Source organism: Electrona antarctica (genome assembly GCF_951216825.1).
Source record: "Electrona antarctica genome assembly, chromosome: 3".
Taxonomy (NCBI): domain Eukaryota; kingdom Metazoa; phylum Chordata; class Actinopteri; order Myctophiformes; family Myctophidae; genus Electrona; species Electrona antarctica.
Genome location: NC_136808.1, coordinates 27,646,470 through 27,674,423, shown reverse-complemented (window position 1 = coordinate 27,674,423; position 27,954 = coordinate 27,646,470). Strand labels below are relative to the sequence as shown.

The window sequence follows — 27,954 nt, the reverse complement described above, 5'->3', positions numbered from 1 at the left end:
TGTACCAACCTGGTTTATGAGGTAAACAGTGTGCCAACCTGGTTTATGAGGTAAACAGTGTGCCAACCTGGTTTATGAGGTAAACAGTGTGCCAAACTGGTTTATTAAGGCCTTATACACACATGTCGGACGGACATGCTCTGTTCCGTCTGTGTTTCATGGCTGCCTCAATGCTTTTCTAATGGAAGTCTGCACGTGGTTTGACCAAACACCCTCCCCCCATCAAACACAAGTGTTTGGTCAAACCACGTGACTTCCATTGGAAAAGCATTGAGGCGGCCATGAAACACGGACGGAACAGACCATGTTCGTCTGATACAAGGCCTTAGTAAACAATGAGCACAGTTAGGGCCGTGTGCCAACTGCGGGCATCATTCTTCCAGCTCTGACTGTCCCTACTGGAGCCTGACAGACAGGCAGGCAGGCAGGCAGGCAGGCAGGCGGGCAGGTGGGCAGGCGGGTGGGCGGGTGGGCGGAACAACACACAGATTAGAGCCGTGCGTGTTTACCCAGCAGTTACAGAACCAGTCGCTGTTTTTTGGAGATGTGGGCTGCATATGATCATCATCATCATGCATTTTTCACCACCATTAATGCCGTAGCCTACATGTTAACAACAGCGGCCCTTATGGGTGGAAACGGGGATAGATCTGCACACAACATGCATTGATTTGAGATTGATTGATCCGTCATGTTGTTATCATTCACATTCATGTCATTGTCTGTCCTGTTGCTCTAAGCTCTTATTATGAGATGATGGCAGTCAGTAAACATATAACCCAATAATCAGGATGTGTTCCTATGATGGACCCTAGTGTCCTCTGTCCTAGCATCCCTGTGTCCGCTGTCCTAGCCTCCTCGTGTCCTCTGTCCTAAGCTCATAATAAATGACATCATGGCAGTCAGTAAACATATAACCCAATAATCAGGATGTGTTTATATGATGGACTCCCTCACCAGTCAGTCAGTCAGTCAGTCAGTCAGTCAGTCAGTCAGTCAGTCAGCCAGCCAGCCAGTCAGTCAGTCAGTCAGTCAGTCAGTCAGTCAGCTAGTCAGTCAGTCAGCCAGTCAGTCAGTCAGCCAGTCAGTCAGTCACAAGGCTCCAGTCTGGGGCTGAATCAATCATAAAGCATAAACATGTAATTATGATATGAGGGGGGGGGGGGGGGGTTCTGTGGTTGTTCCAAAAAGTTTTGAGGTCGAGTCGAGACCCAACAGAGAAGACAGCCCAGTGAAGATATAACAGATCTACAAGCTCACACACAGATCTACAAGCTCACACACCGATCTATAAGCTCACACACAGATCTACAAGCTCACACAATGCGTGGCTATTTTCACTATAGGCTGCTTCTAAATTATTGTTATTTTATTCGTGAAATTAATTTTTGTTTGTTTTAAAATGTATACAAGCATTTTTTTTATTTATTTTTTTATATATATTTTGAAATACAGGCTATAAATGTTTTAATGTTTGAAAATAAAATCTGATAAATAAATAAATAGACATATGGACTCACAGGCGGGTCCCGAGCTCTAAGGTCCCGAGCCGTTGGGTAACAGTTTGGTATACGTAGGGAGGGGGGAGGGGGGTACCTCACCTGTTTGTTCTCCAGATTAGGAAACAGTTCCTTAACGATCTGTTTGTTTTCATCCAGAACATAACTAAATATAATATATAATCACACACACACACACACACACACACACACACACACACACACACACACACACACACACACACACACACACACACACACACACACACACACACACACACACACACACACCCAGAGACAGTCAGATTTAGGCTCCCATATTGTTGGACCTGACCAATCAGCGTGCAGTGGGCGTGTCTCTCTGTTCAGCTGTAGTAAATAGACGGAGCCGAGCTGAGAGAGAGAGAGAGAGAGATGACTGTGTGTTACAGTATGATATTATAATGTGTGTCTGCGCTGCAGTCTAACTGTACATGAAGGCTTGTTGTTGAGTCGGTGCTGCTAACCAACTGGACGCTGTCCGTTCTAACCAACTGGACGCTGTCCATTCTAAAGTCCTGTCTGCAAACAACGAGACGAGACCAACCTGCATGTTACAACTGTCCTCCGTCCGTCCGTCTGTCTGTACGTCTACAGGTTGGTACACTGTCTGTCTGTCTGTCTGTCTCTCTCTATGACTATCTATCCATTCCATGCGTCGTGCGTGCGGTGCCTGCGTGGTGGTGTCTCCATTTCGTTCCGCGCGTATTTTGCCCGCGAGTGCTGCTACAGGTGGGCTGGAAAGGGTGTGTGTGTGTGTGTGTATGTGTGTGTGTGTGTGTGTGTGTGTGCGCGCGCGCGCGTGTGTCAGTGTGTGTGTGTGTGCCAGGTAGCGCGCACGCCCGTGCTGCCATGCACGGTGAATGATGCACCACCACCACAGTAGTTGTTTTGGGGTTTATTCATTTAAAGTGGCTCTACTCTACCACCGGCTGCTCGGCATGACCTATGGCATGACACGGTGGCAGGCTGGCAGCGGTTCTAGTGAACACAGCGGCGTTCTAATCAGTGGCTGATTACAGTTTACCTCCACGGTGGAGGCATCAGGCTCGCTGCGGTACGTTCCACTGTTGCTTTGAAACGCGTACATCTCCGGTAGCTTCATGAATTCATCCATTGATTGATTCATTGAAGTTTGCAGAATTACAGTACATTTCAAGCACAACTCAATACAAAAAACTGTTAAACCAACAAAGGGTAAAGAAAACATATTGGCCTACAGTGAGGGGAAAAGGGGGTGGGTGAGAGAGAGAGACCAGAGAGAGAGCGTTCTCGGTGCGTTCCAGCACTCTGCAGACACGATAGCCCACGACACGCACGGTGCGTTCCAGGGCCGTGCACGGCCCACGACACGCACGGTGCGTTCCTGAGCCGTGCACGGCCCACGACATGCATGGTGCGTTCCTGAGCCGTGCACGGCCCAGTGGGCCCACGGCCACGGGGGACGTCAAGTCAAGTGCACTCGGTCTCAAACTCTCAATGAAAAGCGCCTCCGGAGCTCTGAGGCTGAGTCAGTCAACCCTATAGAACTAACAGGTTAGTTGACTATTTCAGCCTGAAGCTTATATGCAGCCTGTGGTGCACTGGAGCAACTTAATAACAATGCTTCTACGTTGTTCTATGTTTGTACAAGTTATATTTAATTTAAATAGTTAATCTGTCATGCAAGCTAGGCTTTATGTTGTGATTGTGAACTTGTGATGTGATTGTGATATGATGGTGATGTGATGGTGATTTGATGGTGATTGTGATATGATGGTGATTTGATGGGATGGTGGTATGACAGTGATGTGATGGTGGTATGACAGTGATGTGATGGTGGTATTACAGTGATATGACGGTGATATGACAGTGGTTTGATGGTGATATGACAGTGATGAGATGGTGATATGACACTAATGACAGTGATGTGATGGTGATATGACACTAATGACAGTGATGTGATGGTGATATGCCAGTGGTTTGATGGTGATATGACAGTGATGAGATGGTGATATGACAGTGGTTTGATGGTGATATGACAGTGATGTGATGGTAATATGACAGTGGTTTGATGGTGATATGACAGTGGTTTTATGGTGATATGACAGTGATGTGATGGTGATATGACAGTGATGAGATGGTGATATGACAGTGGTTTGATGGTGATATGACAGTGATGAGATGGTGATATGACAGTGGTTTTATGGTGATATGACAGTGATGTGATGGTGATATGACAGTGGTTTGATGGTGATATGACAGTGGTTTGATGGTGATATGACAGTGATGGTGATATGACAGTGATGAGATGGTGATATGACAGTGGTTTGATGGTGATATGACAGTGATGAGATGGTGATATGACAGTGGTTTGATGGTGATATTACAGTGATGAGATGGTGATATGACAGTGGTTTGATGGTGATATGACAGTGATGAGATGGTGATATGACACTAATGACAGTGATGTAATGGTGATATGACAGTGATGAGATGGTGATATGGCACTAATGACAGTGATGTAATGGTGATATGACAGTGGTTTGATGTGATGGCGAGCCACTGCCACCCTATAGAGGAAGTGATGGTGAGCCCTATAGAGGAAGTGATGTGGCATCCCTATCGTGGTACAAGATTGAAAATAGTTCTTAAAAACCCCAGAAACATTATTATTTTAACAAAGTGGTTCAGTGTACTTTAAGGTTATAGAAAGGCTGAAAGACGGAGAACACAATGAATTATGTTGGTGAGGATAATATAGACTTAGTGATGATATATGAGTCGATGCCAAGACTGAGCCGTGCACGGCCCAGTGGGCCCACGGCCACGGGGGACGTCAAGTCAAGTGCACTCGGTCTCAAACTCTCAATGAAAAGCGCCTCCGGAGCTCTGAGGCTGAGTCAGTCAACCCTATAGAACTAACAGGTTAGTTGACTATTTCAGCCTGAAGCTTATATGCAGCCTGTGGTGCACTGGAGCAACTTAATAACAATGCTTCTACGTTGTTCTATGTTTGTACAAGTTATATTTAATTTAAATAGTTAATCTGTCATGCAAGCTAGGCTTTATGTTGTGATTGTGAACTTGTGATGTGATTGTGATATGATGGTGATGTGATGGTGATTTGATGGTGATTGTGATATGATGGTGATTTGATGGGATGGTGGTATGACAGTGATGTGATGGTGGTATGACAGTGATGTGATGGTGGTATTACAGTGATATGACGGTGATATGACAGTGGTTTGATGGTGATATGACAGTGATGAGATGGTGATATGACACTAATGACAGTGATGTGATGGTGATATGACACTAATGACAGTGATGTGATGGTGATATGCCAGTGGTTTGATGGTGATATGACAGTGATGAGATGGTGATATGACAGTGGTTTGATGGTGATATGACAGTGATGTGATGGTAATATGACAGTGGTTTGATGGTGATATGACAGTGGTTTTATGGTGATATGACAGTGATGTGATGGTGATATGACAGTGATGAGATGGTGATATGACAGTGGTTTGATGGTGATATGACAGTGATGAGATGGTGATATGACAGTGGTTTTATGGTGATATGACAGTGATGTGATGGTGATATGACAGTGGTTTGATGGTGATATGACAGTGGTTTGATGGTGATATGACAGTGATGGTGATATGACAGTGATGAGATGGTGATATGACAGTGGTTTGATGGTGATATGACAGTGATGAGATGGTGATATGACAGTGGTTTGATGGTGATATTACAGTGATGAGATGGTGATATGACAGTGGTTTGATGGTGATATGACAGTGATGAGATGGTGATATGACACTAATGACAGTGATGTAATGGTGATATGACAGTGATGAGATGGTGATATGGCACTAATGACAGTGATGTAATGGTGATATGACAGTGGTTTGATGTGATGGCGAGCCACTGCCACCCTATAGAGGAAGTGATGGTGAGCCCTATAGAGGAAGTGATGTGGCATCCCTATCGTGGTACAAGATTGAAAATAGTTCTTAAAAACCCCAGAAACATTATTATTTTAACAAAGTGGTTCAGTGTACTTTAAGGTTATAGAAAGGCTGAAAGACGGAGAACACAATGAATTATGTTGGTGAGGATAATATAGACTTAGTGATGATATATGAGTCGATGCCAAGACTGACTGACTGACTGACTGACTGACACACAGGTAGACAGACAGACAGACAGACAGACAGACAGACAGACAGACAGACAGACAGACAGACAGACAGACAGACAGACAGACAGACAGACAGACAGACAGACCGACAGGGGGGGGTTGTCTCTGACATCTAAAAATTACGACAGCCCCGAGAGAGATAATTTAGGATTTCACTGTTTTGCATTTTTGCATATCAATGTCCAGCTGCTCTGGTGCGTCTAGTCTGGTCTGGGTTCAACTATCTGGTCTGGTGTGAGTTCAACTATTTCTGCTGTAGTTCTTCTAGACTGAGAGCTCCTGTGTGTGTGCGTGTGTGCGTGCGTGCGTGCGTGCGTGCGTGCGTGCGTGCGTGCGTGCGTGCGTGCATGCGTGGTTCAGGCCAGCCAGAGTGCATCCATTCAGTGGAAAGTCTTGTACATTTCGCTACAGTATGTGAAGCTGAGAGACGAAGCCTCCAAACAGCTGGGCAGGAGTGGACACGTACACACACACACACACACACACACACACACACACACACACACACACACACACACACACACACACACACACACACACACACACACACACACACACACACACACACACACACACACACACACAGGAGGAGTCAGTGTCAAAGTCTTGCCACCGTGGATGGCTGGGCGAGCAGCCAAAGGCCACAGTTTACCTCAGGAAACCATCAGCTCTCTACGCTGGATGGAGAGGGAGAGGAAAAACTCTCTCTCTCCCGTGTGTGTGTCTGGAAAAACTCTCTCTCTCCCGTGTGTGTGTGTGTGTGTGTGCGCGCGTGCAAGTAAGTAAGTATCTGTCTGTCTGTCTGTCTGTCTGTCTAGTGTCTACACAGGTTTTGTGGCTGTGCCCTGCGTGCATACTTGCTCTTTCCCCAACAAGTCTACTTTGGAAATCTGTTCATCATATTTGGTGGAGTCTGTGTAGAAACCAGTACTTCTCTCTGGCCTAGTACTGCTTGTACTAGGCCAGTACTGTGTGTGTGTGTGTGTGTGTGTGTGTGTGTGTGTGTGTGTGTGTGTGTGTGTGTGTGTGTGTGTGTGTGTGTGTGTGTGTGTGTGTGTGTGTGTGTGTGTGTGTGTGTGTGTGTGTGTGTGTGTGTGTGTGTGTGTGTGTGTGTGTGTGTGTGTGTGTCCGTCAGACGTCTAATGGGCTGTGAAATGATTTTAGAGCAGTTGTTTTCAACACTCGTACTGTAAGGCCGGGTCAACCCCGCTTTCACCCGCTATGCACGCGCACGGCCGCACACACACATGCACATGCACGTACACGCACGAACGTACGTACATGCACTCCGTCTCCCTGTGCTCCCAATCCATGTTTTTAATTAATGGCATAAAGCAGGCAGCGGGGCTTTGACTGAAGGGATAACTGGCTGTAAATTGATAGCAGGCATTCCCTTGGCATCTGACACTCTCATGCCGCTGGCGCTTATTTCTTGTGTGTGTTTGTGTGTGTGTGTGTGTGTGTGTGTGTGTGTGTGTGTGTGTGTGTGTGTGTGTGTGTGTGTGTGTGTGCGCGCGCGCACGCGTGTGTGCGTGAGTGAGCTATTCTGGGCATTGACAGGGCTGTCTCTCTCTCATCTGACTGAATGCAGAGAGAGTGAGAGACATGCTTTGTCTGTCTGTCTGTCTGTCTGCTTCCAGTGGACTTTACGTCCCAGACTTTGCGGGCAGAGAAACGAGGCACGTTTAAAGTAGGCAGTGTACAAACAGCACTCAGTTGGCAGCCATATATATATATATTTTTGCAGACTGCATCTCAGTGGACCCCTAAAGGATCCAATTTAGATCAAAGTCCCTCGAGGTAGGCAGGTGTTTGTTGGATGGTCTCACTGCCCGTGCGTGTGTGCAGCGCACGTGCGCAGGCTCGTCAGCCGGCGGTAACACACACACACACACACACACACACACACACACACACACACACACACACACACACATTCCGTTGTACGACGATGTGTCGTCGCACGCCTTAAACAAAATATCTTATAGATCTGCTGTTCTCCGATGTGCGACACTGCCGTACAAAGAAGTATAACTTTATCTTTAAATTGGGCTTTAGAGAGTTGTTCAACATCCCAACGGGAGATATCTTCAGACGGACAGGCTGGATTTATTGAGTCCTTCCTGTTGGATGTTCCATCCTTTGTTAATTTCCCCTCATATCCACACAGCCCTTATCTCTGATATACCGTATAGACATAGTGCTACACGCTATAGCTCTGGAATGCATTCCCAAAGGAAAACATAGCTTTTTATTTTCTTTTTTCCTTTCCTGGGTGTTTTTGTATCTTGATATATTATCTTGCTGCTGTAAAGAGGGGGGGGGGGGGGGGGGGGGGCTGCACGCGACAGGCAGGGCCAAGAATGCTTCAGATGTGATTAGCAGCCTTTAAGCGGAATCCCAAATGAGGCGGACGGAGATTAGGAACACGTGTGACTCCTGCGCAAGCCATCAACACCGTACTGACCCGACGCCATCAACACCGTACTGACCCTCCCCACCGTACTGACCTGTATCACTGATAGCTTATCGTAGCGCACGCACACATTGATAGATAGATATAGACAGATAGATATGTGTTCACACACGTGTATGTATTGATATATATAGATATAGACAGATAGATATGTGTTCACACATGTGTATGCACACACACACAACTTAACCAGTCGCTTGTTTGACAAGCTCTGCCTCCCGAGAGCCAAGATATCTGTTTGGACAGGCCTCGCTATACGCATGGAAGGGCTCTGAGGAGAGACAGAGTGTGTGTGTGTGTGTGTGTGTGTGTGTGTGTGTGTGTGTGTGTGTGTGTGTGTGTGTGTGTGTGTGTGTGTGTGTGTGTGTGTGTGTGCGTGTGCGTGCGTGGTGAAATGGGGAGCTGTGGTTTTGCCTCTCTAAACCAGTGTATATATATTAATCAAAAGGAAAATTAGTGAAACATAATATGTAATTCTACCACCTCACACTGACTATGTTTTCATAATTACATTTAAAACATGTACAGTAATTCTACCACCTCACACTGACTGTATGTGTTCATAATTACATTATAACATGTAATTCCACCACCTCACACTGACTGTATGTGTTCATAATTACAGTAAGTCTGTTTCTGTTGTGTGCTGTTTTTTCTTTCTTTGTCTTCTTTGTATTCAAGTTGTGTTTTACTCTGCTGCAGTTTATTGCGCTGTTTTTTTACGATGTTTTCGGTCCGTATGGGACTGACTGGTTGTCATTTTAAATGTGTGTCTGTAAAAAGAGAAATGGAGTTGAGTGTGAGTTTGAGTGTGAGAGCTTATCGTTCTTTGTGCTTCAAGTTCCGTACTATAGGACTCTGGTTTGTCTTCTGTCATTTTAATGCGCGCTATAAAAAGAGAAATGGAGTGTGAGTGTGATCTGCAGCCACGGCATCGTAATAATGGAGACAGAGACTCCACTCACTCATATAATTCTGCTGCAGCCCTTCCTTTCATCCAGGTAGTCACTCTGATATACTGCTGCCTTCCAGGTACAGCTGATGTGTTTGTTTATTAGCTGAACCAGAGTCTCCTCTGGTACTGAACATGTGATGTGCTTCCCACACACACGGGCAGATGCAAAAGATAAAGGTGCTCACAGACAATGTGTAGGCTAGTCGTTAAGCAGCAGGAGGACGTTTGTTAGCAGCTCAACCAAACCAAAACAAACAAAGTAATTACTCACCTACTGCTGCAGGTTCCATAAGTAATCCCAGTGTTGTTCAAGATGCATGGTTTTCATATTGTAAATAATTATGGTCGCGTTCGAACCACGAATGTTCGGGGACTGTGTGTGTGTGTGTGTGTGTGTGTGTATGGAGCTGCAGTATGTGGACGACAACGCCCTTGTAGCCCTTTCGGAAGAGGACCTACAGTCCATCTTATCCGCATTTGCGAAAGCATACAAACAGCTTGGTCTGGCCATTAACATAAAAAAGACCCAAATCCTCCACCAACCACCACCAAACAGCAGTACACCTGTCCTACCCCCCAACATCTCCATCGACAACATCACACTGGAAAATGTGGACCACTTCCCATACCTCGGCAGCCTCCTATCCTCAAATGCTGTCATCGATGATGAAATACACCATCGCCTCAGTTGTGCCAGTGGCTCTTTCTCAAGGCTAAGGAAGAGAGTCTTTGAGAACCGCGACCTCCAACCAAAGACCAAAATCTTGGTATACAAAGCTGTGGTGCTCCCCACCCTTCTGTATGGGTCAGAGGCCTTCGACCACATACAGCAGGCACATAAAGGCACTTTAGACATCAGAGGTGTCTCCGGAAAATCCTCAGGATTAGCTGGGAGGACCGACGCACTAACACCAGCGTCCTGGAGGAGGCAAACGTTCTCACCATCACTGCCACCATTGCCCAAAACCAGCTCAGATGGACTGGCCATGTTGTCCGCATGCCTGACTCTCGCCTCCCAAAACAAGTCCTGTACTCCCAGCTTGTTAAAGGGAAACGGGCCCCGGGAGGTCAAAAGAAGAGGTATAAGGACAATATTAAAACAATCCTAAAGAAGTGCCACATTGACCTCAAAGCTTGGGAAGACAAGGCAACAGACAGGACGACCTGGAGAAACCTTGTCCGTGAGGGTGCTGCAAAATATGATAATGACCTCCGCCATGCTGCACAGGACAAGCGCAGACTCAGAAAGGAGAGAGCATCCAGTAAACCGGTCCAACCCAAACCCACCACTACATTCCCCTGTCCACACTGCACCAGAATAATCGGGTCCAGAATCGGCCTCCATCGCCACCTGACGACCCACAAGGACCAAGAAGGAGGACAGTCATACTCGGATACGAGTGACCGCCGATGATGATGGTGTGTGTGTGTGTGTGTGTGTGTGTGTGTGTGTGTGTGTGTGTGTGTGTGTGTGTGTGTGTGTGTGTGTGTGTGTGTGTGTGTGTGTGTGTGTGTGTGTGTGTGTGTGTGTGTGTGTGTGTGTGTGTGACTGTGACTGTGACTGTGTGTGTGTGTGTGTGTGTGTCTTATCCGTGTGCAGTGTGCACCTGCAGGCGTGTGTCTCTGCATGTGAGCTGTAATGACTTGAGGAGGGTTTGACAGACCATTGACAGAATCATTTCTCTGGGCTCTAAAATTATAGTGGCTGCAGGTCTGTGTGTGTGCGTGCGTGCGTCTAGTGGCTGTCAGTCTGCTGACAGGTGTCACACTGGCCTCGGTGCCTTCATCATTTTGGCTGCTGTTGGCTGACCATAATCCTGTACCAGCTATCAGCCAGAGAGGAGAGAATGAGAGACGGAAGGAGATTGTTCCTGGTGGGGGATGAGGTGATAGCTTGGATATGTCTGCTCTGCTCTGCTCTTCTCTGCGGAGGTGAAAGAAATGTTTTATAGATTGATACAGCTGTTCATATTGATACAGTAGAATTGGTTTATTTCACTGTTCATATTGATCCAGTAGGAGATCCAGTAGATCCAGTAGGAGATCCACCATTGGCTTAGGCAGTATGGGGTCAGACTCCCATTGGCTTAGGCAGTATGTGGTCAGACTCCCATTGGCTTAGAGGGGCAGCTATGACTAGGTCGCTAATAAAACAGGGCCTGTGTTGTATATCAGGTTCCACCAGAGGGCGAATATAAAATCAGTTACTCTACCAAGCCATGCAACAGTGTTTGAATGGAATATATGAACTAATGCCTATTATATACTTCACATCACACATAATCACACATTAAGCTTGTCTGAACAGTTAGTCAGCGATGAGTCATCAGAAAAGTATACGTCTGTGAGTTTCACATTGTCTAAAGGAACCTTTGAGCTAACACTGCAGTGTGTGTGTGTGTGTGTGTGTGTGTGTGTGTGTGTGTGTGTGTGTGTGTGTGTGTGCGTGTGCGTGTGCATGTGCGTGCATGACTGTAGGCATCGCCAGCCTCAGTCAAACCCGGGGAGAGATCTGAACTGGGATCAGAAGAACCCACCTCGTGACCTTCCAACCACCCTAAAGTCGACAAAACACACAAAGTGTGAGCGTGGCGCCGAATATCCAATGCGTTTTCATCGATAAATATGCTGTGTGTGTGGGTGCGTGTGTGTGTGTGTGTGGGTGCGTGTGTGTGTGTGGGTGCGTGTGTGTGTGTGCACTCGGTGGGGTTCTCCCCAGTGGACGCTGAATAATACATCACTGAGTCTCTCAGAGAGAGAGAGAGAGAGAGACCTTGTCTTTCATCAGTCTACTAGGTGTCAATCTAATCCCGTGTTGCTGTCACTGCAGTGGTGGGAAGTAACTGTCAAGTGCTGTACTTAAGTACAATTTTGAGGTATTGTGCTTTACTTTACTTCACTGGAGTATTTCCATGTTCCAATACCATTAGAGGCAAATATTGTACTTTTTATTCCTCTACAAATTTGGTAAATGTAGTCACTAGTTTTACTGATAAATGTAGTCACAAGTCCTACATTAACCCCTTCAGCCTGGCAATTTACATAGATGATCTACAAAAGATCTACAAAAGATTTGTATACATTTCAAACATCGGAACAGGACATTCTGCATCATCACTACTTAGTAGTCAACACTTACTTATACCTTTGGTACTTTAAGTATACATTTGATCTAACTCCATTTAGGACAATTCTACAAATGTCTTCTAAATCGTGTCAGTGTTTCTAAACTTTCTATGCCAGTGTTCTCAAACATTTTCATGTCAAGGACCCCCACAATTGTATGTAATTGGCTTCCGACCCCCATCTGAAAATATGTTGTTCCAGGGACCCCCCCCCCAGAAGCAAAGATTTGAGTTAAAAATGTTCGCTGTGATTGAATATGTATAAATTCAAAGATTTGCGCCACATTTTTCAATAGCTAAAGTATAACATAATGCTTAAAACACCAAAAGGGGTTCCCGTCCTGAATGTGTTTTAATGGCGAACCTTCCAGGACCTTCTAGCTGTGAGGCGACGGCGCTAATGACTGCTCCATCGCGCTGCTGTCAATTATTGTCCATTTACATGTTCAGTGCGACACTTGGTGATCTTGTAGATCTGCTATTTTTGGTACGCATATAGAGAGTATGCGCGTGACATCATCATCAAACCCGGAAGTTATGCAGGAATGCCTATATATCGAGTGGCAAAAAACGACTTTCTGGCCTTGATAGCCAAACAGAAATCTGATTGCATTAAACAACGTTAAACAATGTTAAACTCACTTTGCGTGTTGCTTTGCCACTCGCTTTGCCACTCGATGTGCCATTCACTTTAAGCATGCGCATACCCTCTATTGGCCAATATGTGTTGTATTAGTGCATCACCACAGATAGTGTGAGTGAGTGTGTGTGTGTGTGTGTGTGTGTGTGTGTGTGTGTGTGTGTGTATGTGTGTGTGTGATTCCCTCCTAGGGTGAGAGAAACGGGATGGAGAATGGAGATGGTATCTCAGGGAGTATTTTACCTCTATAACAGGTCATAGCAGAGCAAAGAGGTATTTTTGGGGCAAGTCCTACATCATTATTGTACTTAATACCCTCTGTATTGCTCACAGCCACTGTTAATTGGCCTGCTGACACTATAATAAAGATAAGAACGAGCATTCTGTGGGCTGTCAATCATCTGCTGCTTGGGTTTATGACTTCGGGGCAAGAAAAGGCCTTTCAATGCAAACACGCACAACTGACGCACACGCGCACGATTCGTCGGTGGGCACCAGCACTGTGCGTCATGCATGTATGCAATGTGCGTGTGTGTGCTTGTAGAAGCTTGTAGATCAGCAACCTGAAAACAAGAAATGATATTTGTCAGGTGCAACAAGCGCTGTCTCCATTGTGCATCATTCCTGCTCTCCAGTTTAGCTCATAACATTAGGCACTGTTATCAGACGCTCTGCTCTGCTCCGCTCCGCGCTGCGCTGTTTATACAGGTATATAAAGATGTCTATGGGTGCAGAGTTGTGTTTATATATGCCTATGGGTGCAGAGTGTGGTGTTTATATATGTCTATGGGTGCAGAGTGTGGAGTTTATATATGTCTATGGGTGCAGAGTGTGGAGTTTATATATGTATGGGTGCAGAGTGTGGTGTTTATATATGTCTATGGGTGCAGAGTGTGGTGTTTATATATGTCTATGGGTGCAGAGTGGTGTTTATATATGTCTATGGGTGCAGAGTGTGGTGTTTATATATGTCTATGGGTGCAGAGTGTGGTGTTTATATATGTCTATGGGTGCAGAGTGTGGTGTTTATATATGTCTATGGGTGCAGAGTGGTGTTTATATATGTCTATGGGTGCAGAGTGTGGTGTTTATATATGTCTATGGGTGCAGAGTGGTGTTTATATATGTCTATGGGTGCAGAGTGTGGTGTTTATATATGTCTATGGGTGCAGAGTGTGGTGTTTATATATGTCTATGGGTGCAGAGTGTGGTGTTTATATATGTCTATGGGTGCAGAGTGTGGTGTTTATATATGTATATGGGTGCAGAGTGTGGTGTTTATATATGTCTATGGGTGCAGAGTGGTGTTTATATATGTCTATGGGTGCAGAGTGTGGTGTTTATATATGTCTATGGGTGCAGAGTGTGGTGTTTATATATGTCTATGGGTGCAGAGTGTGGTGTTTATATATGTCTATGGGTGCAGAGTGGTGTTTATATATGTCTATGGGTGCAGAGTGTGGTGTTTATATATGTCTATGGGTGCAGAGTGTGGTGTTTATATATGTCTATGGGTGCAGAGTGTGGTGTTTATATATGTCTATGGGTGCAGAGTGGTGTTTATATATGTCTATGGGTGCAGAGTGGTGTTTATATATGTCTATGGGTGCAGAGTGGTGTTTATATATGTCTATGGGTGCAGAGTGTGGTGTTTATATATGTCTATGGGTGCAGAGTGTGGTGTTTATATATGTCTATGGGTGCAGAGTGTGGTGTTTATATATGTCTATGGGTGCAGAGTGTGGTGTTTATATGCAGTATGTCTATGGGTGCAGAGTGGTGTTTATATATGTCTATGGGTGCAGAGTGTGGTGTTTATATATGTCTATGGGTGCAGAGTGTGGTGTTTATATATGTCTATGGGTGCAGAGTGTGGTGTTTATATGCAGTATGTCTATGGTTACAGAGTGTGGTGTGTATACAGCTCCATATTGTGTAAAAGTTAATTTTCTTCCTTCTTATATATAATATAATCCATTGTGAATAAAGTTAAGTATTTAACCCTTAGACAGATTACTACTGGAAAACACGTGGAGTTTTGCATTAGTCTTTTCTGCCCTGTACGTGATTTTCCGTAGTTCTCTTTTTTTATTAATACCAATATATTAATTCGGTCCGCACCTCTGTATAGACTATTGAGCATAAATATCAACTACATTTCCCAGAATTCCCGTGTCACGTGACACACGTGTATGCTTTCCTATTGGAAACTGACGCCCAGCCCCCAGTGAACAGGGGGGTTGGTTGACTCCTCCGAGGTGGGCACTGGAGGAAGAGTTTTTCAGCCAGGTTTGCAGTCGCCGCAAAAAAAACAATCTGAAAAATGATCCATCCGTGTCCAGAGGCATTCTCCAGTCCCAGACCGTTGGCCGGGCTGCAACATCCACCCTCGCGGATTACACGTGTGCAATGTTTTTTCTTCTCCCCACCGGAGTTACCACCAAGGCTGATGCCTTCGCTAAAAGGTAATTTTATTGTATTCGAAAATGCCCTAATATGACATGTCTAGTAAGACGATCCCTATATTTGGCCCGAGCCGACCTAGTGCTGATATCAGATAGATGTGGTAGAACCATATATGGATAGATCTAACTGGTTTAGTCATCGTGACAGGCATAGTCGGAGAATATATAACAAGGGTCGGTACTATAGGTGATCGACGTAGCTAACAAAAACATCTGATCAAATGAATGTATTGTACTGTGTCTTTGTGGGCCGAATCGTGGCATCGTGTCATACAAATAGATGTTTGTATAATTAGTATCACGATAAAATAATATGGCGACGTTAGAATGACACCACCAATGAGTGATCGCGGCTAATGTAGCTGCCCAGCGTATATCCAGCACCATCGCGTCACCACATTCCACTGGCTGTTGGCTAGTAGTAGTTGCTAACAAACGCTGCACAAATGGTACTGGCTATTGGCCGGGCCACAAGCCCGGGCAATAGCCAGTACCAATGTTGCTGGATGATTGCGACGCAATGGTGCTGGATATACCCTGGGCAGCTAGCTACATTACCAGCGATCACTCATTGGTGTTTCATTCTAACGTCGCCATATTATTTTATCGTGATACTACTTATACAAGCATCTATTTGTATTTTTCATGCCACGACTCGGCCCACAAAGACACTGCACAATAAAATCATTTGATCGCCAGCAGCCGGGTAAAACGCCATGTAATAGTAGCGTGCACTGACTACAGCTAAAATGTTTATTTCTTTTTATATATTTAGAACTGGCATCAGATGAGGAGGATGAGGAGGATGAAGAGTCAAGACTGCGATGGCGTTCTCCGACACTGAACCGGATTCATTCATTCATTCATTTCAGGGGGGGGCAGTTTTTGTTTTATTTAGCCTACTCACACATAACCTGACTCCGCCAGATGGGGCAGCAGAGAGTACACTGGGTTCCCCCCTCCTGCTCCCATCTGGGAACTCTCAGGCAGACTTGATGCCCGGCCAAAAAACCGCCTGGCCAATCAGCAGCAGCTAGAAGCTAGAAGCTGCTGCTAGAAGTTGCTAGAAGCTGCTGCTGATTGGCCAGGCCGTTTTGTGGCCGGGCATCAAGTCTGCCTGAGAGTTCCCAGATGGGAGCAGGAGGGGGGAACACAGTGTACACTCTGCTGCCCCATATGGCGGAGTCAGGTTAACTCACACACACACACACCGTCAAGGACTGGGTTTGGGGACATTTGGGAGGAGTAGCTCTGATCCATAGCTCTAAATGCGCATTTAGAGCTATGGATCAGAGCTAGGGGAGGAGTAACTGTTTTGTATGTAGGCCTATTTATTTTCTGTAATATTTATCATTTTATTATGTTAGTAGTCGTAAAAAATAAAAGACGCTTTTACAATGAGTTAGACCTGTCATGACTATTTTGTTCACTATTGTGAGGTTTATTGTATATGACTAAGCAAGTTTCAACTGTGATTTACTCTGTAACGGTAGATGGTAATAACTCAATTTCTTTTTTATAATACAGTATACATTCAAGTCTATATTTTGATACATATCATGGGCACCAAGTCATATCAAAACAATGTCCTTGGATGTGTTTTTTATCAAAACTGTGTTTCTTCATAACAGGTTTTTGAGATGCATGCATGAATAGACAAGGTACTGGTAAGACTATGTAAACATGGTATATATCAAAATGTGCGTTAGAATGTCTAATTTTACCCCAAAAAAGAATTGAGTTTATATGATGTTCCAATTTCAGAGCTATGGGGACTTTTAGCTGGATAGGTCAGATTGATCATGACTGACCATGCTATTTATAGATGGCAAAATATCTACAGTGGTACATGTGAGAAACTTTTTATTTTATTTTAATTGAACTAGACAACTCACCCTTTAAAATGAGATATTGCATGGCTATGTACGCCCAGCAGAAAAAAAGTTATTTAGAAAATAAAACTTCAACCGGGCATAACTTTTTTTGGTTGTCCTAGAAACAGAAAACAGTGTAAATGCAGGCTCTTTTAAATGGCTTCCAACACAAGAACTAAACATTTTATCAACTCAGTTCATTTTTTTCCTGTAAGCAGACAAGTCAAGCTTTCTCTGAAGGTCTTTCGTTGTCACACATTCACAACAGAGAATTTTCAATAAATCATTCAAAAAACGCCATTCTGCCATAGAGAAGTCTACCTACTATATAGAAATCCTTGAAACGCTCAAAGAGTTAAAAGCCTTTTCAGGTGCCAAGTGCTGCCAGAAAAGGAAGATCAGCATCAACATAAAGCTTGTCAATGTACGGAGGCACACAGTGCTGTAAAATATCATAATAGATGGTTGTGTTGAGACTCTAGACTTGACAAAACACAGTGATGATTTTGGCCATGTTATCTGCTGGTGTTGATCCACTGACAGTGAAAACTCAACACAGCCATCTTTTTAGAGTACATTGTGCTTCAGTATGTTGACAAGCTTCATGGATATGCTATTTTTCCTTTCCAGCTCGATTTGGCACATGCCCACAGTACCAAAACTACTAGTAACTGGTGTACTGACCATGGCATTACTGTGCTTAACTGACCAGCGAACTGGCCTGAACTGAACCTCACAGAGAATCTAGGTTGTATTGTCAAGAGGAAGGTGTGATTTTATCAGAGTAATAGCTCGCACAACTCCACGTCAACTGATTAAAAGAATAATTAAAAGTGCCTTAAAACGAGAGTTCCGTGAGTGCTGGTTTTCTCTTATTCCTGTAAACAGGAAGGTGTGAGACATGAGACTCAACAATACAAATTAATTTACGGCTGTTATCAAACAAACCTGGGTTTCTATAACACCTCAACAGTGCCACAGGCTGATCACCTCCATGCCACGCCCCATTGATGAAATAATTTGTTCAAAAGTAGCCCAGACCAAGTATTGACTGCATACATTAATATACTTTTCAGATGGTCGACATTTCTCGTTTAAAAAATATTTTTTTAGTGGTCTCGTAAAAGTTATTGAGATAGGATTTTCATGAGCTGTACGCCATAATCATCAAGATTAAAACAAAAAAAGGTTTTAAATACTTCACTTTATGCACAATGGGGGTGTTTCAGAGTATGGGGTCAGACTCCCATTGGCTTAGGGGCAGTCAATCATGACTAGGTCACTAGTAAAAACGGGCCTGTTTGTCTGTATGTCAGAGAGAGAGAGAGAGAGAGAGAGCATTCAATTAAACCGAGCTACAACCCTTCCAGGCCCATTAAACGCTTGAAGAGAGAGAGAGAACACACACACACACACTCAAGCCTGTACCTGCTGGGCAAATGATTAGCAGTGTAAGTGCGTGCGTGCGTGCGTGCGTGCGTGCGTGCGTGCGTGCGGGTGTCGTGTGTGCGTGCGTGCGTGTAGAGGTATCTGTGTGGCTTACAGAGACAGACAGGAAGGAGAGGTGTTGCAGACTTTACTGTGAGCTGTTGTAACGCCTGGGATTCGAACCCGGCTCTCCCTTGTGGAAAGAAAGCCAAACATCTTAACCGCTAAGCCAAAGGGAATTCCTCGTGGCTCAGACAGAGGAGATATTGGACTTTAAGCTGTCAGGCTGAGGTTGGGGGCCACTCTGACACACGAGGACACTTTGCAGTCTCACGGATGGCAGGTGTGATTTCAAAGCAACACGGACAGTAGGGGTGCCTAAATGCAACCGAGTGTGAAATGCTTCATTATGAGATTACGCTGCGGTTGTTCCGTGACACCTGAAGTCCAGGTGAGGCTGTTCATCGTAGCTTTGAGCTAAACACTGTCAATGTTCCATTCCTTCAGTCCAGAGAGACATAATACCTCAGAAGAGCTAAACGCTGTCATGTTCCATTCCTTCAGTCCACACAGAGAGAGAGAATACCTCAGAAGAGCTAAACGCTGTCAACGTTCCATTCCTTCAGTCCACAGAGAGAGAGAATACCTCGGAAGATCACTTCTATTTGAAGCACTTAAGCTCCTGATTGAAGATAATAATAGGTTTCCTTTGTTTCCATGGCAACTGTCTCGTCTCGTGAAACGGGCCAGTCGTGATGTGGATCATTTTAGATCTGTGATTCTCAACGTTTTTAATTTCAAGAAGGACATTCCAGTTTGGAGATGCATTCGGGTCACGGAACTGCCTTTTATCTCTGGAAGTAGACTACACTGTGTAACACTCAGTGTCGATGTAACCCTGAGAGGGTACAGATTGAACCAAATGGACCCGTAAGGGTTTGTATGGGGTCTTTGCCATGAAAATGTTTGCTCTATAGCGCCAGTTGAGTGAAGCTGCGCCAGAAACGAATATGCAAAGAACAGGATGTCTGTAGTGTACTGTGTGTCTCTAAGATTAGATTCATCACATGCTCAGTGTAATCACTTTGAGACTTTTCTCACTCACACACCTCAGATAGCCTTTGGGCCTACCTCACCTTAACTCAATCTCTGCTGGGCGTGTTCGGACGGATTCAATTAATCGCCACAGATCGCCTAGAAAACGTGATCACACGCACTGTCGCACCCTTAGTGTTATAATGCAATCCAGCATCGCACATATTATATTTTATGTTTTGATTAGGCGTTCCATCATGCTCCTTGTCCAGTCTGTGACATCTGTCCACAAACCCACACATATCTAGAACATCTGTCCACAAACCCACACACATCTAGAACATCTGTCCACAAACCCACACATATCTAGAACATCTGTCCACAATCCCACACACATCTAGAACATCTGTCCACAATCCCACACACATCTAGAACATCTGTCCACAAACCCACACACATCTCATCTCAGCACATCCACGCTACGCTGTTTCGCTCTCATTTTGACACCTGCAGATGTGTGAAAACGAGCTGTTCAGACACCTGTGTTTTTGTGTTAATATTCCAGTCTATTTTCAGCTGATTACAGCCGTGATAAACTGTACCAATTAACAGCTTTTCTGTCACATCGCCCACACATCATGAGCAGTTGACGTGTATAAAAAGAAAATGTGTTGTTGCTATGAGTGATGTACTCATAGTAAACGTCCTTGGGTTCATGAAAGGTGATTATTGTTATTCTAGTAATCATAGAAATGTACCAGGGTGCTGGGTGGAGCTGCTGGGTGGAGCTGCTGGGTGGAGCGGCTGGGTGGAGCTGCTGGTTGCTGTTCTTGAACAGCAGCAAGAAGGTCTGGAGTTTGAACCTGACCTATAATCTGCATGTTTTCCTCTCACACCAAAAAAAGACATAAAACAAGTAGAGCTGGGACTCGATTAAAATTTTTAATCTAATTAATCAGAGGCTTTGTAGTTAATTAATCTCGATTAATCGCATTTTAATCGCATATCATTATTTGACCCGAGAACAGTGAGAAAGCAATTTTTTCAAATGGATTTTGGTATACTAGTGAATCAATGAATAGTGAATACATAAGTTTAAGCAATAAAACATTGTTTTTGTAGTAATAATAGGGGTAATAAATTATAATAATATCTCAAATTTAATAATTTATATAAAGCTTTTCCGAGTACCCAAAAATGCTTTACAAGGGGGACATGATACATCAAAAACAACTTTATTAGAGGAAAAACACTAAGGAATTAAATAGATGAAATAGCTGGGGAAAGCAATATTGAAGGTTTGGATGGTGGGGGCATGTCTCTGAGAGTTTAGGGAATGCATTCCACAGGGTCGGGGGGGCTTGGTGCAGCAAATATGTGACATGACCATAACAAAGCACCTCTGTGTTTCTTCCGTGGACATACAGTAACAGCCATTAACAGATTTTACATTTTATTTGGCCATAACCGTTTAGTTAGAAACCATGTCATCTGGTCGGGTCCTTGAATTGCTACTGGTAGTTGGAATAACGTTAGCTCTGATCCATAGTGTTAGAAGGAGGAAAGTAGGCTTTCACATATTTTTTTGTGCTAAAAATGAGGGGCTGCACAGCCTGCATTTCCGTGGGTGTGAGGGGAAAGGATCAAATTAAGTACCATAGAACTCCTCCTGAGTCCTAACTACGCTAAGGACCAGAGCTACTGTTGTTGACGTTAGCTTCCAGGCTAGGCTCGGTGCAACATGTTTCGCATCGAGCCGATACTGGAGGCTTGACGAGGTGCGGTCTTCGGTGATATGCGAATTCTTTATTGAATAATTGCACACAACTGTGCTGTAATCCACGCTATCATCGGATAGCCTTTTAAATCCTATTTCCAATCCACGGGGACAAGCAAAGTGATCTCAGCGGCTTCCCCCGGTCTGGTGAACTGTCTGGTGGTGTTATTGTTCCCCCAATGCTGCTGGGGCATACCATTCTGAAGGGGGGTGGTTTCCACTCCCTGTAACAACGGACACTTCACTCGGTGAACTGGGTGGTGCGCCGGTCCATCTGAAAACTGTCCAGTGACAACGTTCCGCGGTGAAAAAAATAGTGCGATTAAAATGCGTTAATTTTTTTAACGCGTTAATTTTTCTGTAGTTAATTAATCTCAATTAACGCGTTAAAGTCCCGGCCCTAAAAACAAGCTATGTGAATCTTTTTCAGCGTCTAGGCTGCTGTAAAACACCAGACATAAATACACAAGGACATGCATGAATGAATAATTTATGAACAATAACTGTGTGTGTGTGTGTGTGTGTGTGTGTGTGTGTGTGTGTGTGTGTGTGTGTGTGTGTGTGTGTGTGTGTAGTGCTGAAGTGGTTAATGTATGCTTTGTAATTAATCTAAATCTACTAAACTAAGGTTTTCTAATAATTGTAGTGGAGTAAAAGTACAATATTTGGATCCGAGTTGTAGTGGAGTAGAAATCAAAGTATTGAAAATTCGAAATACTCAAGTAAAGTATAATAACAAATTTGTACTCAAGTGCAGTACTTTAGTAAATGTAGTTACTTTCCACCATTGGCAATAACAAGGCTACGTTTTTGTATTAAAAGAAAAATTGACTTTATTGTCTATTTCTATTATTTCTAGAATATCTGTTAATAAATCATTGTGGAGATCATTCCAAACTACCTACATTTCAGTAAGTGTTCCACGAGCTAAATTAAAATTTTATTTTTTTAAATGTATTTATTTTTATCCCACAATTTTTGCAACCCATTTTTTTCACCCAGTGTCAATTATCTAATGTAATCCTGGGCGCTACACTTCCTCTGCCAACCTGGTGGGGCAATGGACCCAGGTCCTTCTAGCTGTGAGGCGACAGCACTACCGACTGTGCCACTGTGCCCCCCTAAATGTAATTTATAGAGGGTAAATGTGTTTTTAGAGCTAAATGTAATTTATAAAGAGGATATAAATGTATGTGTTTTTAGAGCTAAATGTAATTTATAAAGAGGATAAAAATGTATGTGTTTTTAGAGCTAAATGTAATTTATAAAGAGGATTAATGTGTGTTTCAAGGGAATTCCTCCTAGCCCCGTTGACTTGCACATTGGCATTGCTAACAAATGGCCAACAGTACCCTCACATGTTCTCCCCGTGTCCCCTAGGGTAGGTACCCTCACATGTTCTCCCCGTGTCCCCTAGGGTAGGTACCCTCACATGTTCTCCCCGTGTCCCCTAGGGTAGGTACCCTCACATGTTCTCCCCGTGTCCCCTAGGGTAGGTACCCTCACATGTTCTCCCCGTGTCCCCTAGGGTAGGTACCCTCACATGTTCTCCCTGTGTCCCCTAGGGTAGGTACCCTCACATGTTCTCTGTGTGTCCCCTAGGCTAGGTACCCTCACATGTTCTCCCCGATGCTTATTGGAGCATCTCGTTAAGGTTTGGGGAATGTTTGTGGTTTTCTCTTTGGGAACCTGACGTGTAGAAAAATGAAAAATGAGCTATCAGGAATGTTCTCTGTTTGTTCACATCACAGACTCACATTACAAACTTTACTCTGGTGTACTCTGTACAGAATAGATACATACCTCAGATTACACACTCTGTACAGATACATAACTCACAGTATACAGAAAACATACTTGGATTGGGTCTTGAAATACTCTACTGTCTTCACTCTTGTATCTGAACCCTTTATCTTAAATACTCTACTGTCATGCAGAAAGCTTGTATCTGAACCTTTATCTTAAATATAAAAAAAATAAATCCTCCTCCTCTTTCCCCCTTTGTTCTTGTCCCAGGTAATTCAACCCGGCGGTTTGGTAATTCAACCCGACGGTTTGGTCGTTGCGTTTTAAAAACCCAGAGCCCGTGTGCCGATGTCCATTCCAGAGTGATATATTCTCTCTTCTCCGCGGCAGCAACAAGATGTAACCTTTCACAATAGTGGAATCCATTTCCCTTCCTTTCAGTCAAACATGATGGATTTGCTCTCCTCTCCGTATTGCCAGGCTTGCTCAAGGGACTCGGCTGCAGAGCGAACTCTTTATGGCCATGATTGAAAGTGAATGCCTTAAATCCTGGCACCTGGCTTCACCCCTGGAGGAACGCTCTGCTGAGCTGCTGTTCCTGCTTGTTCCAATCTCTTTTCCTTGTCTGTCCGTCCGTCCGTCCGTCCGTCCGTCCGTCCGCCCGTCCGTCCGTCCGCCCGCCCATCCGTCCGCCCGTCCGTCCGTCCGTCCGTCCGTCCGTCCGTCCGTCCGTCTCAGTGTGCTTCTCTTTTGCAAGAGAGGATTTACAGCTGAGACAATGGATATTGTTTCTGGGTACAATTTAGGCATTTGGCAGACGTTCTTAATCTAGAGCGATTTACAGTAAGCAAGAACATATGGTAGATTGGTAGTACATGGTAGTACATCAAATACATAGAAAAGTCATCATGAATCATACATATGGAATATCTATATAATGAACTATGCATATACACTATATAGTGCTATGTCTACATAAAATGCTATCTAGGTTGCATAAGCCTGTAGGAGGTCGAGGCTAGAGCAAGTGCTATGGCAAGTGCTTTATACGGGCTAAGATGGAGTCTGAAGAGGTGGGTTTTCAGACTACGGCGGAAGATTGGGAGTGAGGCTGCAGTTCTGACTGCAATGGGAAGTTCATTCCATAGTTTAGATTGAGAGTGAGTTTGCAGTTCTGACTGCAATGGGTCGTCCTTAGGGGCAGGGTGGGAGAGGAAGTGACAGAGAAGGATGGGAGAGGAGAGGAGGGGGGAGGGGAGAGGAGAGGAGAGGAGAGGAGAGGAGAGGAGAGGAGAGGAGAGGAGAGGAGAGGAGAGGGTTAAAGGATGGGTGGAGGAAGAGGTGGAGTCTTGTCAACGTCGGTGTGTGAGGAAGGAAACCGCCAGAGAGCAGCAAAATAATGATATATATTTTAGTCTTTTGAATAACATTGCATTCGGTTTTAATCATATTTCAGTCATGTAGAGTTTTAGTCATATTTCAGTCATGTAGAGTTTTAGTCATATTGCAGTCATGTAGAGTTGGATGGGTGGGTGTGTGGATGGATGGATGGATGGATGGATGGATGGATGGATGGATGGCAGAGAGAAATAAAAGGGAGTTTGGAATGCAAATTGAATCAGTGGAATAGTCGGATGGGATCGATCACCATGACAGTCTAATAAGCTGCGATGGAAGAGAGTCAATATTTAGAGAGAGAGAGAGAGAGAGAGAGAGAGAGAGAGAGAGAGAAAGAGAGAGAGAGAGAGAGAGAGGGAGGGAGGGAGGGAGGGAGGGGGAGAGAGAGAGAGAGAGAGAGAGGAGGGGGAGAGAGAGAGAGAGAGAGAGAGAGAGAGAGGGAGGGGAGAGCCTGTTAGCTGTGGGAGAGAGAGAGAGAGCGAGAGCGAGAGCGAGAGCTGGGAACAGATCAGAATAGATAGAGCTAATGTGGGAGGACAGTGTAAAGCTCTGTCCCCCCCCCCCCCCACCCCCCCCCCCCCCCCCTATCTCCTCTCTCTGTAGCTCTGTGTCTCTCTCCCCTCGCTATCTCCTCTCTCTCTGTAGCTCTGTGTCTCTCTCCCCCCGCTATCTCCTCTCTCTCTCTCTGTAGCTCTGTGTCTCTCTCCCCGCTCATTCTGCTTCCTGTTAACTGGCTGATAAGCGAGTGTGGATTCCGGCCTTCGTTCGTGCCAAATGGCCACGCCCCCTCGGCTCGGGAGCTTTTGGGTTGCTGCGTGTTGTAAGTGACAGGCTAGCTTTGCGTCGCTACTAGCTTACTGGCCTGTTTTTATCTCCGTGGTGGGAAATATTGCTCGCTGTTGCAAGAAGGTCTGGAGTTTGAACCTGACCTATTATCTGCATGTGTTGTTGGCATTGCCTTGGAGGTGGGGCTTAATAATTTACTATTATGTGCCGGGTTACAACTCAGACGGGGCTGAACCTACCAAACTTCGCAACGCTCGATGCGGCAACTCTCACGCTTGAAACCAGGAGGTGTGGGTTGGGAGTCTAATGACTAACGAGGCAAGCTACTGAGCTGGCTGCCAGGAGTATCCGTGGTCGTCCTACTTCCTAGTAGGCTCCGCCCCTCCCTACTACTAGTAGGGCCGTGACCACTTGTTCTTCTATTCACTCATACGTTGTGTATTCATCCAGATGTAACTGTAGAACTGTGGGTTTCAACCTTTTAACCAACCATTTATTCTCTCTAGGTCGTCCTCAGACGAGCCCTCCATCGTCGCTTCCAGTCATCCTGGTTCTCCATACATCTGATCTGGCCAGTTCTTCCAGTCATCCTGGTTCTCCATACATCTGATCTGGCCAGTTCTTCCAGTCATCCTGGTTCTCCATACATCTGATCTGGCCAGTTCTTCCAGTCATCCTGGTTCTCCACACATCAAGGTCAGTTGTTCGTTGATACTTTGCACTCCTGTGTCGTTCTTGAGTACATCCACGTATGTTAATGTGGGATGTCCTCGTGATTAACTAATTCATTCATTTTCATTCAAGACCAACCGACCAACGTTTGATGAGATTTAGCCTCTCGGGAGCCTAAACTTTGAATATTGTGTTGTCGTTGGATAGGATGGAGGCTCTCTGTCCTGTGCTCGTCAATGGCAGGTGTAGTCAATGTTGTGATCTTAAAGAAATTGACATATTTGGTTGTTCAGTTTGATCCACCGGTTTTGGAGATATGGCTTATAATGTCTTGCAGAGAAACAGCGAGTTGAGAAAACAGGCTTGAAAAGTTCACTTAGGATTAGGGATGTCCCGATCACGTTTTTTTGCTCCCGATCCGATCTCGATCATTTGATTTTGAGCATCTGCCGATACCGACTTTTCCCGATCCGATATTTATATTTTATAGAACACGTTTATGCCATATCGCAATAGTACAATATCCCAAATCACAGACAATATCCAGTCCAATATCATGATATGGATATATATATATGATGATAGTGATACTAGGGATCACGTTTTTTGGCTCCCGATCCGATTCCGATCATTTGAAAATGACGTGATCTGCCCCGATTTCCGATCCTAGCCTAGGGGGTACGATTATATTTGTAGATATAGCACAGAAATAATTATACAGTACATTCATTAATATATTCACTGGCCATACATTTATAGAAATATATGTATGTGTATTAATTCATATATTCTCTCTACATTTATATTTGGGTAACCCTTAATTACATGGTAACTACCAGATACATTACTCAGTAATTACTATGTAATTACCAAGTATTACCCAGTAATACTATTTACTATTACTATTTACTACTATTACTATTTACTGTATAATCTCCTGGTAATTATATGGAACTTACCATGGTAAATGACACACTGGTTGCCAGGTAATTACCAAGTATGTTCCTGACAATTACCAGGTATTTATTTTTACTATGTAATTACCAGCTAACTACCCGGTATTTATAAGTATTTACTCTGCAACCAGGCACGATACCCTGGTTGCAGGTACTATAGGTATGTAGGTACTATAGGTATACCAAGTATTTTCAACAACTACCAGGTATTTACTCTGCTACCAGGCACGTTACCCAGTAGGTACTAGGTCATTACCAAGTATTTTCCTGACAACTACCAGGTAATAACATGGTAACTGTATTCACTGTGTTTACATGGGTACTACCCATGAAACACGTGGGTAGTAGCCTACCAGGAAATTACCAGTTGTTACTAGGTAATTTCCTGACAACTACCATGTAATTACCTGATAGGTATACCTAGTAAGGAAGGAGGAACTGTGCTGTAAAAGGAAGCGTGCTCTATTTCCATGATATTACCATGTACCTACCTGGCAATTGTAGATTATAATCACATAAGGCTTTTTTTTTGCTATTTGTCACCGGGTGGTGGTGTAATAATAACGTGCTATCCAGGGGGAGAAGCAGACTTATGGACACGTGTTGGAGTGGAGAGGATGCCCACCAACGACACTGATCATTTTGTGTTAGTCGTTATCACACCCTGATATAATTTCACACCCATGGGTAAACACAAGATTATTGGGTAATAATCTACTAAATACTGTGTAAATACCTGGTAATTTTACAATTATGGGGAAAGAACATGGTAATGCCATGGAAACAAACCACGCTTCCTTTCACAGTACCTTTCTTACACGGTAACTTGCAAGGTTTTACCTGTTAACGTTTTGGAAATGTATGTGGTGAAAATGTCTAATTACTGTGTAAATA

General features: G+C 44.3%; 1 protein-coding gene across 1 annotated transcript in view; it reads left to right on the top strand.

Moving 5' to 3' along the window:
- The first annotated feature begins 1,949 nt into the window (after window positions 1–1,949).
- Window positions 1,950–27,954, top strand: part of cemip (cell migration inducing hyaluronidase 1) — a 143,141-nt gene continuing 117,136 nt past the window's right edge. The window contains exons 1-2 of the mRNA XM_079497686.1: window positions 1,950–2,135; window positions 25,939–26,128. The gene's annotated coding sequence lies outside the window, so the exon portion shown is untranslated. The remainder of the gene's footprint in view (window positions 2,136–25,938; window positions 26,129–27,954) is intronic.